Genomic DNA, 12,317 nt, shown 5'->3' with positions numbered 1-12,317 from the left:
GGGTTACCCCACTGTGCAGTTGTGTCAGCCCTGTGATACTGCTTTGTGCCCAGTGAACTCAGTAGAAAGAGAGCTCAGTTTGCATTCTTCTTTCACAAAAATATTAAAAACTATTTTAGTTAATGAAATTATAGCAATCATACCCCATGGATTACTTAAACCTTCTAGATTGAATCAATTAAATTCAATTATTGACTAATACCATGAGTGCTTGGTGATGTGCCAAAATGTGTGTTGACTAAGAAAACATTTCTTCTTTGAACGAGTTTCTGATCTAGAAATACAAGTGACTTTGAACAGAGTTAAGTTCCCAAATCCGTAGTTAAGTGATATATTAAGTAAGTTCTTAAGATAAAAATAATCCCAAAGTTAAGCTACTTCGGAAAATGCTGTGTATTACAATGTTACACGGACAACTGTGGATTGACTGTTTTCTCACTGACGTACTTCTCAGAGTCTTTGCCACACTAACTGAAATGTGTTTCGTTATGAGAGATTAGTGCTCATAATTGTCAGAAGCATCACAACCAGCAGGCAATTTTGTTTTCATTCTCATGATTGTGAATGAAGAGATACTGAGTTTGGGGAAGATGGCGTTCCACTTAGGCCATGCTGTGGGATCCCAGCTAAGTTATTATAAACGTTGTCTTGGGTGTGTCCAGCCCAGTGGTGTCCTCTTGGCTCTTCTTATATAAGACACAGCCCATAGCTTCAGAACAGAGTGTGGCATGAATCTCACTCTGCCTACCGGCTGGTTTGGGTTGACTTGGCCATCAAGAAGCCTTGGTTCTTGGAATGCGGTACGTCATTCCTGTTTCCGAATGCCAGATAATCATTCCCTTGTTGGCATCTTGTTCAGGTTTTTATATAATTCCTAGGCTCCTGTGTCCTCTTCACTGGAGTCTAAACATACTTTTATATTACAGCTAGTGAACTTTTCAGTCTGTGTGCATGTGATGCCCTTGCATGTGTGCAGCCGGCTTGCTCTGAAGCTAAAGGAGCCAAGAGCCACTCGGAAATGCAGAGGGTGGCGGTGAGGCAGAAAAGCATCTGTGGGATGAATGGATCTGTGAACCTAATTTTCCCAGTTTTTGAACTAGCTCATGCCTGAGCACATTCACTAACTGGAACTCAGCTTCTCTGGTGATGGAATTTCCTGTCACCCATTAACTAACCGTTCTTTATAGCTGAGCTGAAATCTGTCTTCCTGTATCCATTGTCATGATGGTCACTGTGCTCTGTGAATAGGCATGTTGTCTATGTGTCTCTGTGTGTGGTAACCATAATGTTCAACACGAAATGCTGTCAGCCTATGTACTCGCCATGTCTGCGGTAAAGTTATTCATACTTCACATGTTTCTCTTAAAGGTGAAACGTGAAGAAGCACTGTAAAATGTGTATGTTTATGATTTTGTTCTGTGGACTACAACGAAATTTAAGGATAATAACAGAGATTCCGTGTATTTTTAGAAAACACTGGAAGTTACAATTGAACGAGCATCATTTGATGCATTAAAATAAAAACACTTAATGCAAAATAGGGTGGATTGACATATGCTATAATGTTAAATTATGTGTGAGAATTCACAGGTGAATGTACATGTAAATTATTTAAATACTAGATGCTGGAAGCTTCTGCTTTTGTGCATATATTTCAGTTCAGCAGCTTCTTTATTAAGCAAAAGAAAGCTCGTTCAGTGTGAATCATTTATTAGAGATGATTCTCTTCTTTAGGTTACCATTATAGGCAAAGTGAATTAAAATATTCTAATCATTATGCGAAATCAAATATTTTTGACAGGCTCTTTGTCATTTAAATTTCTTCTAGTAGTGAAATGTAAATCAGACAATTTAAAATCATCTCATTGTTAGGCTAATACATGGACAAACTCTTTGGAAGTGTATTAATTTACCCTTTTAGAAGGCTACCACTAAATTTTAAAGAAGTTAATGTTCATGGAATCCGCTGTCTGCCTCTGTTGCTGTTGCTAACCCAGTTACTGGGTCAGCATGAGAGAGAGTGAGCCAACTTCAGCTTAGTCATCCTCTGGGGCCATGGCTCAAATACCGTATGATAATGGTTTTACCTCCTTATTCTGGGGACTTTTGGTGGCAAACACAATTGGGCCAGCACTAGGGAAGTCATTTATAGACGTGGCTTGGCTCCAATCTTAGCTCTTTGTGCCATCTTAAGTAGGTCACCCAGCTTCTTAATATCTAGGTCTTTTCTTATTTGTGAGAGCTAAGGATTTATCTCATTGCTGTTGTGGTATGTGATAAACATGTTAGTAAATTATTATAGAGGTGAGAGGAATTCTTTTTACAATATTTTTTCTCTCTTATGTACAATGGAATAGCAAATGTTTCTCAACTGGAAAAGTGTGGATTACTTTAGGAAACAAGGAAATATGGCGGGGACATTGTGATTGGTACTGTAGATTCTCATTCTCCACTGGGTGTAGCTACTGTCTGAACCAGGTTATAGCACTGTCGCTGTTTTTTCCTACTTGATGTATTTTACCGTGCATGCTAGGGTGTGATTTAGCAGTTACTCAACTACTCAATTTTATATGTTGTAGTTGGACTACTCTTAAACGAGGGAGGTTACTAGTAGATGAGTTCATAGACACAGTTGGCCTCCTATGAACCACAGAACATCAGTTGAAAAAATGCTTCTGTAAGATCCAGATATAAGACATTTTCTTAATTTGTGACTGAAGGGGAGGGCCCAGCCCATTGTGGGAGTCATCCCTGGGTTCTGTAAGAAAGCATACTGGGCAAGCCATGGAGAGCAAGCCAACAAGCAGCACCCATCCATGGCCTCTGCATCAGATCCTGCATCCAGGTTCCTTCCCCTGATGGAGGTCCTGCCCTCACTGCCTTTGATGGTGGACTCTCATATGGAACTTTAAGTGAAGTAAACCATATCTTATCCAAGTTGCTTTTGAGCATGGCGTTTCCTCACAGCTGTATTAACCCTAACTGGGATATCTTGTATACACTGTATATACCTATGTAACCTATGTGTTAATTTAATTGTCAAATTGACCCAATATTGAGTGTTCTAGAAGAATTCTCAAAGAAACATTGTTTAGATGTTAGAAACATTGTCTCAAGTCCTAACTGTGAGGGATTACCTCAGTTACTGTTCTTTGCTGTAGGAAGACTCATCCTGAATATGGATGTGTCCACTGTGGGATGCTCACCCATGCTCGGGCTCTTACATCGCCTTGACCACTAGTCTTTGCCTTCTCTCTTTCCATATCCCAGTGAAGGCATCAGTACTGTGTAACCGTAACCACTTACTCTATTGTTTTGAAAGTGTTTCCCCCCCTTTTAAGAAATACATAAGGGGTTGGGGATTTAGCTCAGTGGTAGAGCGCTTGCCTAGCAAGCGCAAGGCCCTGGGTTCCATCCCCAGCTCTGAAAAAAAAAGAAAAAAAAAGAGAAAGAAATACATAAACTACTGGAGCTCCAGCATGATTTCCTTTATTGAAACTCTTTTCAAGCAGTTAGTAGTGATATCATTAGCCATTTTAGCCTTCTGCTAGAAAACACTGCACCGTATTTGCTGATATGGATGGTGGTGTTTTAACACACAAGGAAGTGAGTGGGTCCATTCCAAGTCCGTCACCCTCCCCACTGTTGCCTTCCCCTGTCACCTCTCACTTTCTCAAACCACAAATCCTCTGAGGAGGAGAAGCCAGCATACGATTTGAATATCCAAATATTTTTAGGGGAACCTCCCATAAAGGAAACCTGGGAGGGGGCAGGGGAGTACCTTTGTACCACCAGACTGATGGGCTCCACAGAGGAGGAAGGCAGCTGGGTTGGGCTTCTGTAGAGGCCTCTCTGCATCTCTTGAGATGGTCATGTGTGAATGAATATTGCATTTCCTGGTTCACAGTTGGTGACCTGTCTAAATGCCTAAAGTGATTTTCTGGAAACTCCTTCCTAGGTAGCAGCAGAAGCCATTTGCATCTCTGGGGGTGGGGGTTCCTTTTCCAGTAGAAGTGCACAGTACCTCTTGTACCCTTGGGGTTCACTCTCCTGATGGTGGCTCAGACTTCTACCTCTCTAAACACATGCAGTTCTGACTCGAAGTTTATTTTCCCATCCTGAGGTGTTCTATAGGCCAGGCTTCTGACTTAGTCTACCAAGTTTCCTTGGAATTCTCAGAGGATAGGGTTAGAGTGGGGTTATGAGCTGCCAGCTCAGCAATATTTCATCTCACTGTATTGTCTCTCCGTTAGATCGTCAATAGATATTTCAGTCTCCCCACTATAACTACTTTGAATAGTGTCATGATAAACATTAGTTCACAATTTTACAAACTCCAGTTTGTCATCAGAGCTGCTTATTACAAATCATTCCAAATGATTTCTGGAGGAGCTGTCCTGCTATCTTACTAGCAAGGATGAGGAATGTCTAAGACTTGTATTTAACCTGTGACCTCACCACCACAAGTTGTGCAGAGTGTCAAGAGATGTAGACTGATATTTTAAGTGTCTAATTTAAGAAGAATCTAAAGGATTCAAAAGCAAAGTATAAAACCCTCAAGTATTAGAAAAACAAACACAGCGAAGCTACCTGCGGAGGGGAGCACACAGTTAACGTGGTCACCAGGATCTGAGGGAAAGAGGCACATGACCTTGCTGTCAGTAAGGGTTTTTAAATAGACTGACATAAAGTACTAATGTGCATCCCCAATGGACAAGAAGTAACCCAAAGTCAGCAGTAAACACTGTCCTTGGCATGACCCAGAAGAATTGACATGATTCAAAACCACTCACTCCACAAACCTCAAGACCAAACAGAGCAAGGGTAAACCACTGTGAAGGACAGACAGGTGGCCAGGTGCCCCCGTCCCGACAATGAACTCAGTGAGCTCAGATGATACTTCTGTGAATGGAAACAAGACCTGGGGCTCCGGGGCTCCAGGCAGAATCCAGAAGCAATGCTTATCGTATTGGAAATTGGTCCCAGAATTTTCTCCTCGGTTTCCTTGTGGAAGAAAATAGATGTGTACTCCCTGTTGGCGCTTGTGAATTGGGGTAGTTAGTATGACGGCATAAACCGGTGGCTGGGCAGTTTGTGGTGTGTTACACCGACATTTCACAGCTGATCCATGGTGCTGAGGTGAGAGCGCTAATGGTTAAAACAGACCTCAGAGAGTCCTGTCAGTTACTTCAGACTTACCCTTTAATGCCACCTAATACCCACAAGGCAGCCTGTCCTGGAGGGAACCTGCTGTCCTGGCAGACAGCCTCCCTTCCGGTATTCTCTAGGTCTCTAGCTGTCAGGAACTGTGTCATTCCGTGCCTCACTGCACGTCTCGCTGCGTGCCTACTGTGTGCCTCACTGCCTGCCTCAGTCCACTGCTTACAAAGCAGCTGAGCGTCCTTTCCTCCTTAACTCCACCCCAAGCCCACCAACACTTATTTTACCTTCCTTCTTTGCATTGTATCCAAAAGGGCCCCAAGTCGTGTTTGTAAAGCATGAATTAAATTATGTAACCTGATTATTTGAAACGTCCCTTCCCATTTATGATTGAGATGGGGGCTCGGCCCTCTCTGCGACCTGGTCCAGCTGATAGTTTGCTATCGTGTTGTCTGCCCCAGTTGCAGTTGGTTTTGTGTGTGGACTATGTAGTGTGAGGAGGGTGTTTGTTGTGTGTGCACTAGGTGTGTAAGGAGGGTGTTTGTCGCCTGTGCTGTTTTTCTCCCCCATTGCTTCTTTATTTGCTTTCATTTTAGGTTATGTGCAGTAAGATTCACTTCCTGGTGTAGTCATAGGAACTCCTGTAATTTCCAACTTTGGTCTCAAACCCCAGAGGCTCCATCACTGAACTGCTGCTCCATACACAGCCTTGTTCTGAGAATGCCTGGTGCCTGCCTGCGTCCCTGCCCGTGTCACTGCGTGTGTCACTGTCACAGCCCCTTGCTGCTGTTTTCCTGTGTTCTTTCCTCAGCCTATTATCCGCGTGCTCTGTGTTTGTGTCAATAGCCAGACCTTTGCACTGTGAGGTTAGTGTTTTGCTTTTGGACATGTCAGCTTGTTGTCCCACGAGAGATGGAAGTTATACCTTTTGGCAATTAAGAATAACGTGTCAAGGAACAACATATTTTCTTTGTGTTTAATATGAACTCCAGTTTTTATTTCTCTAGGATAAGTTCTTAGAAGTAGAATTGTAGGGGTAAGGTTTCCTGGACATTTTTCTTCACAGTACTCGATGCCACTTCAGAGTGACAGCATCCGTTCTCACAAAACTGCCAAGTAGGAGGTGCCCCACATCTCCTCCAGGCGTGGCCCTGTCAGGTCTTTACTTTAGTGTTCAGTGATGGTTGTTCTGATGTTCTTGCCTTTCCCTATAGGTGACACAGTTGATGACACTGTAATCTTCCTTCTTACCAGCTACACTTCGGTCTTCTTTGAGGAAGCGCTTTTCAGATCCATTACGCATCTTTTGTTCGTTAACTTTCATTTTTGTATTGTTGAATTTTCAGTGCATACATTATATATTTGAAGTTTAATCTTTGCTGGACATATTATCTGCAGAGATCTCAGTCTTTGGATTGTCTTTTGTTCTTTCAGTAGTACCATTGATAGATTTAAAACATTTTTATTTTTATAAAATTCAAAGTAAGTTTTTTATTAATTTCATTTTTAGTGTTGGAACGAAAGACTTCCAAATTAAGCTTTCTAAGGATTTTGTCTTTTTATTTTGCATATTTAGAGTTATGTATCTTGTCAGCCATGTTTGTTGTTGTCATCCAACAGAAATTTAGCTAAAGTTCATTATTTCACTTGTAATTTTCAGATTATTATAGGATGACTTGTCAAAAAGAACTGTGCTTTCAATACATATAAGGTTCCACACTCAGGAAACCCCTCTGAGTACATCTAGCCACCCCCACCAACTTCAGTGTAAAATCCGTTACCATGCACAGATGGCTGTAAATTATACTATTCAAGGGCAGCAGAAGAGCAGCGGGGAAGCATGCACTGGCTGGAAGGTTCCAGTGTTCCCTGGAGTCTTTCCTGGCCTCAGCATAGTGAGTTACCCAACATGGACATCAGCATAGTGTGTTCTCCAACATGGACGCGTTACCATTGCCCAGCACATGGCAGTGGCTACTGTCTCCCAGCACACGGCTGTGATTACCATGGCCCAGCATGTGAATGTGGTTAGCACCACCCAGAGTGGACACATCCCCCAGATCTTAAGGGAGGTCAGAGTCAGTGGGAACATCCTCTCTCACTTTTTATTTAATGTTTAAGGACTTATTTTATGACTTTTTTTATGACATTTTTGAGATCATAATGTAATTATATAATTTCCCCTCCCATTTCTCCCTCCAAGTTCTCCCGTGTACACTTTCCATGCTCAAATCCATAGCCTCTTTCCCTGTTTGTTGTTGCATATGTAATTAATTGTATGTGCATACACATATCTGAATACAGCCTGCCCAGACCACACAGTGCTACTCGTATGGATGTTTTCGGGGCTGACCATTTGCTCTTGGATAACCAGTTGGTTGTACAATGGCTCTTTTCTGTGGTGGACTATTTCCTCGCTCTCAGTATTAGATGCCTGTAGTTGAGACTGCGGGGGGCAGCGAGGTGCCTTAGTGAGTAAGTGTGCTAAGTTCTGTTCCCAGCCCGGGTCCTCTCAAGAGAAGGAGAAAGGCAACTCCTTCAATTCTCTTCTGACTTCCACATGTGACCCAGTGCATGTGGATGGGGATAAAATTCTGCTCCATTTCAGACTAAACAGGCAGGGACCCCTTGCCTGTCACAAACCCTCCAGGTGTAGCACACACAGCACATGGGTAGCTGGACTGAAATGTAATTGAGGCTACTAATATTATCCACAGGGCACAGACAAGCCCTGTGAAGCTGATGTAGTAGCAGAGAGATGCCTGAGAGGGAACTGAGGGACATACAGGTGGCTCTGACTGAAGTGACCCTTCTTAACGTTCCCCATGTCCTCAACTCTCAACGTTGAGTGCTTTATTGGGCTGGCTCTGTTTCTCACGGATGAGAAAAGTGATACCTTATGTAGTATGCCTCAACTGGAAATACCCCACATGCTCAAATGTAGCAGCTTGGAAGAACAGGATCGTGTTATATAATAATGTGGACCCATGAAAAAGGAACAATGATGACGTCGACGGGTTAACCTGACAGAAGCTGAAACCAGAGGAGAAATGCTTTGGGATATCCTTCGTGTAAAGTTCAGAAACAGGCAAACTAACTGGTGGTGTTGAATCACTACATCGGTGTGATTTTAGGGGGTGAGAGTGGGCTCACTCTTTCTTTGCATGGTCGGTGGTTACATGCACATATTGTCCGATAATCTGATAGCTGTTTGCTTTTCATTCCTTACCCTGCTGAAGCTTTGTAAAATAGCATGCACTTGTGTTAAAACATCCAAAGGATTCCTATGTCACGCAAGTGTTTACCCGACTGCCTGGTTTCTGTGATGTGAGTTTCAACTCAGTGTGAGGAAACACCGCATGCCTTGACCTTTACCACTTCTGTCCCTGATTGAGTAGGAATTATCAGATTAAGGCAGTCAAGGCCTATCAGGAAGACTTTCCTTCCCAGTCAGCCTTCCTTCCTACTCTGCTGCCAGGCAAGGCTCAGGGTACTGACTTTTCCAAAATGCTCTATAGATGTGTAAATTCTCTTATTTTCTGGGAGATTAATTTAGCTGTATTTCTTCACGAATTTTAAATAAGTGATATATTACTGGGTTTTCCAGACTCTTGCCCAATCTTCATTTAACTGTCAACGTGGCTACCCAGTAGCCACTTGATTTGAATGAGATTGATCCCTCATTAGCCTCACGGCAGACTAAAGCTACTTCGTACCCCTTTAATGATTGACAAGCAGTGGGTACATCCACCATTGTGTGAGCTGAGGTGCCGTGGGGTTGGGTTTTATTTTTAAGAGGTAAAAATGCCCCAGTTGATTTACAGCAACATGTATATTCCAGACATACTTATCATATATATGTCTGTCTGTCTGTCTCCTAGATCAGAACATTTGGACCTCATCTACCATAATAAAACACAAGCCTGGATATCTTGAAGGGTGGAGACGTGCTGAGTCAGATCAGAGAGCTAACAGGCCAGAGGCCGGCACTTTGGCTTTTTATGAGGCCCTACCTCCAAGGATTACATAGATGGTTTCTGCTTCTTAACTTGTGGCTCTCTTCCATACTATGTAAAGCCAGGAGGGTGTGTCTGGTTTCTTTTCTTCAGAGAACACTATGCTGATTAATTTCTGTTACCTTGCCGCAGACCTAAACTTACCTGGGAAGAGTCCGCCTCAGCTGAGGACTTGCTCCGTCACATTGGCGTGGGGCCTCCTCTTTTTACTTTTTGTTAATTTTTAAAATTAAATTATTTTATATATTTATATTCCAAATGTTGCCCCTTTCCCAGTCTCTCACCCCTCCCCCAGAGTTCTTCACCCCTCTCCCTTTGCCTCTGAGAGGGTACCTTGTCCCACCTCAACCCCACCCCCAGCATCCCCCTTCCCTGGGGCATCAAGTCTCTACAGGATGAGCTGCACCCTCTCCCACGGAGGCCAGACAAGGCCGTCCTCTGTACATATGTGCAGGGGCCACAGAGGTGGCCCATGTATGCTCTTTGGTTGGTGGCTGAGTCTCTGGGAGCTCTGAGGGGTATGGGTTAGTGGTTACTGTTGTTCTTCCTGTGGGGTTGTCATCCCCTCAGCTCCTTCAGTCCTTTCCCTAACTCTTCCACAGGGGTCCCTGACCCCTTCCCAATGCTTAGCTGTGAATATCTGCATCTGTCTCAGTCAGCTGCGGATAGAGCCTCTCAGGACAGCCATGCTAGGCTCCCATCTGCAAGCACAACGTGGTGGCAGTAATAGTGTCAGGGGTTGGTGCCTGAGCATGGGAAGGATCCCAAGTTGGGCAGGTCCCTAGATGGCCTCTCCTTCAGTCTCTGCTCCTTTTTTCCCTGCATTTGTTTCAGACAGGAACCATTCTGGATCAAAAATTTTGAAGGTGGGTGGGTAGACGCATTCCTCCTCTGAGGGTCCTGTCTACCTACTGGAGGTGGTCACTGCTGGGCATTCTGGCCATTGAGTCTTGGGAACTCTCATGTTTCAAGTCTCTGGGACTTGCTAGAGGTTCCCTCTCCACCCCTTGCAACTGCATATTTCCATTCATTGTCCTGGACCTCTGGGCATCTCTCCTGCCTTACCATGTCTCCGCTCTCCTACCCACGGCCCTCCTTCCCTCTGCCTCCCATGATTATTCCTCTTCTAAGTGGGATTGAAGCATCCTCACCTGGGCCTTCCTTCTTATTATACTTCGTATGTTCTGTGAGTTGTGTTGGGGATATCTGTACTTTTTGACTAGTATCCACTTATCATGTATGTCCTTTTGGGTCTGGGTTACCTTGCTCGGAATGATATTTTCTAGTTCTATCCATTTGCTTAAAAAATTCAGGATGCCCTTGGGTTTTTTTTAATAGCTGAATACTACTCCATCATGTAAATGAATCAAATTTTCTGTATCCATTCTTCAGTTGAGGGACATCTGGGTTGTTTCCAGCTCTGGCTATTATAAATAAGGCTGCTATGAACATAGTGGACCATGTATCCTTGTGGTATGATAGGTCATCTTTTGGGTATATGCCCAGGAGTGGTATAGGTGGGCCTTCAGGTAGAACTATTTCCAGTCTTCTGAGGAACCTCCAGACTGATTTCCAGAGAGGTTGTAACAGCTTGCAATCCCACCAGCAATGGAGGAGTGTTCCTCTTTTTCCATGTCCTCACCAGCATCTGGTGTCACCTGAGTTTTTGATCTTCACCATTCTGACTGGTGTGAGGTGGAATCTCAGGGTCATTTTGACTGGCATCTCCTTGATGACTGAGGCCTCCTCTTTGAGCATTTTCTTAATTGCTAATTGATACGGGAGGGAGGGAAGGCATAGCTTGCCTCCGTGTCTCCATCCCAAGGTGGTTGGGTAGGCCTGAGTTATATAAGAGAGCTCGAGGAGGAAGCCAGCAGGTCCTGTTTTTCTCCACTCTCTGCTTCAGTTCCCACCTCAGGCTTCCTGCCTTGCCTCACCCGATGCTGGGCTGTAACCAGGAGTCAACCAAACCCTCTCTTCGCCAAGTTGCTTTCGGTGATGGTTTTATCAATGGCAGCAAACTAGGATGACCTTGTCCTGTTGGGCCCTTCTCTATGGAAGGCAGTTACACATCCCCCCAGGGCTGTTACATTACTATTCGGAGGGAGATGATAGCAAATGTCCTCTAAGCCTGGATAGGGCAGCAGTGACAGGCAGAGTCACTGTCCCTCCAATTACACCTTGGTGACTCAGTGAGTTTATTTGGGGTTATGTATGCAAGGGAGTGAGGAAGTTGCCAAAGAGAAGTCTCCCCATCACCATCAACACTTTCAGCTCAGGGAGGTGCGAGGCTTTGTGGCCTCTTCTCCCAAGGAGCCTCTGCCTGTGAGTTCTCTGCCTCAGTGAGGGAGGACTAATGAGACCCTTCTGGCCTCCTGTCCCTTACATAGTAAGCTCTTACTGGGGAGTGCAGTTAAGATTCATGCTCAATGCCAGCTTAGGTTCTCCATGCTTGTATTGGAAGTTACCTTACGGAGAGTGTGTCTTAAGTGTGCGGGGCAGTTGTCCCTTACTGACAGTGCTCGGCACCAGAAATAATTAGGTCTACCCACCAGTTTTGAAATGAAATGTTTTTATGTGTAATGAGATAGCTGGGTTCTGGAACTCGCATGTAAAAAGGCGTTCACGTTTTATATCAGCCTCATGCTCCTGGGCCGAAGGTAATTTTATGCAGTGCTTTTAGTGCACCTCCGTTTTGTCCGCACTGGGGAGGTCAGTTGTAAAGTTTACTACGCGTTGGAGCAGCTCAGCACTTTAAAAGCCAGGGTCTGGGAGCAGTCACCTTTCAGATTGGATTCTTGGTCTGCAGTTACCCTGCCTTGCCGGCCAGTGCGCTGAACATTTTTGCAATTAGTGTTCTGTTTGCCCCGTTCACCCACAGGCTTTTCTTCCGTCCTCAATTCTTTGTAGATGGATAAACTGACAAAACCAAATCCTTTGACGTTGCCCTTTTTGAATTGGTTACGTTGTTAACACTTCAGTTGGTGAGAATAAAATCCTCATGTGTTAGAGAATTGACTGAGAGGTATGCTTTGGGATATCAGTTAATAAGGAAAATTATTTTTAAAATATAAAAAAGCCCTGTATTTTAATACTGCCCTAGTTTCCAAGGTTTTCTAGTAAAATACAATAATAATGCAC

The 12,317-nt window shown here is 43.9% G+C and overlaps 1 protein-coding gene across 1 annotated transcript in view; it reads left to right on the top strand.

Annotated features, from left to right (window-relative positions):
• The window catches only part of Atrnl1 (attractin like 1), a 540,190-nt gene that overhangs the window by 165,360 nt on the left and 362,513 nt on the right, over nucleotides 1–12,317 (top strand). The gene's annotated exons all lie outside the window — the stretch shown is intronic.

This window comes from Rattus rattus, chromosome 2 (assembly GCF_011064425.1).
Source record: "Rattus rattus isolate New Zealand chromosome 2, Rrattus_CSIRO_v1, whole genome shotgun sequence".
Taxonomy (NCBI): Eukaryota; Metazoa; Chordata; class Mammalia; order Rodentia; family Muridae; genus Rattus; species Rattus rattus.
This window is presented reverse-complemented; position numbering and strand designations above follow the sequence as displayed.